The sequence below is a fragment of the Neovison vison genome, chromosome 6 (genome assembly GCF_020171115.1).
Source record: "Neovison vison isolate M4711 chromosome 6, ASM_NN_V1, whole genome shotgun sequence".
NCBI lineage: Eukaryota > Metazoa > Chordata > Mammalia > Carnivora > Mustelidae > Neogale > Neogale vison.
The window spans coordinates 130,016,124-130,018,161 of NC_058096.1; positions in this window are offsets into that span (position 1 = coordinate 130,016,124).

The following is a 2,038-nucleotide window of genomic DNA, read 5'->3' on the forward strand; positions in this document are numbered from 1 at the left end:
ACCCCCTCTGGTCTGGCAACTTCTTAAATTTTCATTTTATGGGATGGTTACTAGGAAATGAGAGGAGCCGTGGGCTTGAAGTTTTGGTCTTATTACGAAAATCTTTGATTAGCAGGTAGGTAGATAGGGGGTTAATTTTGTCTGGACTCCACCCTTTGCTAGCTGTCTACCAAGGTCAAGCTAAAGAAATCTGATCCTCGAGCTTCTGATATGTAAAATGAGGGTATTGCTCTTGTAAGATACGGAGGACCTGTTAGCTGCCCAACACCATGCGTTAAGCATTGGATGGGAGATGCATGACTTTTTAATACATTTAAATAGTGCTCCCCGCCCTGACTTGAGTCTAGATGATGGATGCAATTTATCCTTAGCTTTTATATATCTGGTAAAAGGAGGAGAACGGTGTGTCATAGGGATGGGGATAAAATACCCATGTTAAACCTGGTTTTACCATTTAAGTACTTTGGGGGCCTTGAGAATGAAAGTAATTCTTTCGTTTGAAATCGGTGGCCTAATGTCAAGTATTAGACTTTCAACTTCCTCTTTCTAAGGACAGAGGAGAGTGCAGCTACTAAGGAAATGACTCAGACTATGTTAGTAGCTTCATGGAGTAGACAGAGTACAGCCAGTAAAAGGAGTGACTTCTTTGTCTTTTCCTTTATAGTTTCCCCATTGAAGGTTGTCTTCCTTCCCTCCCCCACCTCCACTACTATTAAAGAACTGAGTTCCCAGTATATCAACAAAGTAAATCAAGAACTTAGCCTTGGGCAATAGTAAACTTAGATACAATTCCCCAGATGTAGCCTACCCCCAATCACCCAGGTGAACCCTAGGTAACTTCCTTCTGTGACACCACTTATCTCCCTGTGATGCAGGCCAAGTCCTGCCCCCACCCACATCTCCCTTAACGTCTCTGATCAAATTTCTTTTTCCTCCTTTCTGTCCCTTCCTCCCTCTATTCCTTCCTCCCTCCCTCCTTTTCTAACCTTTGTCCTTTCCTCATCTATGAAGCACCTGTTTAGCTATATTTTAAGGTTATGTGCCTTATTCTAGGTTGAGTAATTTGTCATTCCTGGCTTCAAGTCCCTTATCAAGAAATTTCGATACGAATAACTGGAATTCAGTCCCCCCCTCCCCGCCCCTTTCTTAGGTCCCCATTAATGTATCAGTGTCTTGAAGGAATTAATGACTTGGGAAAATATAGAGAAGGCATAGCAGCTGAGGGTTGACACCACAGAATTTCCCACTACATTTTTCAGTGTGATTCATGACATGCTCCCAGAATTTGATCATATGTACTGGTCAGGCCAGTAGAGACACCAGTATCTTTGTGGTTGTGTCTGTAGTTATTCTTTCTGTATGTCTATTGTCTGTAGTTATTCTTTCCTCCAAAAAGCTCATCCCTTCCTAGTGGAATCCTCTGCTCTGAAACTGACAGAATGCGTTCCCACCAGTTCCTCTTCAGTCCCCCCTGCCACCCTCCTCTAGGTTGGTTACACAGTACCCTGAATCCTGCCATCATCCCCTCATCATCACCTGCCCTCACTCAAAGCATCCTCCAGCTCCCTCTTGATGGTTTCTTCCCCTCAGCCTTCCAATATTTAGACCGTCCCCATCTATTTTTTTTTTTTAAGATTTTATTTATTAGAGAGCAAACGAGCACAAGCGGGACAGAGTGGGAGAGGGAGCAGCAGGCTCCCCACTGAGCAGGGAACCCCATGTGGGACTCGATCCCAGGACCCTGGGATCATGACCTGAGCCAAAGGCAGATACTCAATTGACCGAGCCAGCCAGGCACCCCAAGACAGTATCCATCTTTAAAGTAAAACAGACCTTAACTTGTTCTTGCCGGATGGAAAGTTGAACAGTGGTGAGGAGTCAGACCATTCCCAGGCATTTCAGCACATCTTCTAAGGATCTTAGAGTTGTCTGAACATGAAAATGTCTCTCTGAGCCCTCTGAAATGGTATAATCCAAAAGACATCATTTATCTCCCCGATCATCACTGAGCCAACATTCTGTGAGCTCAAGAGCTGGC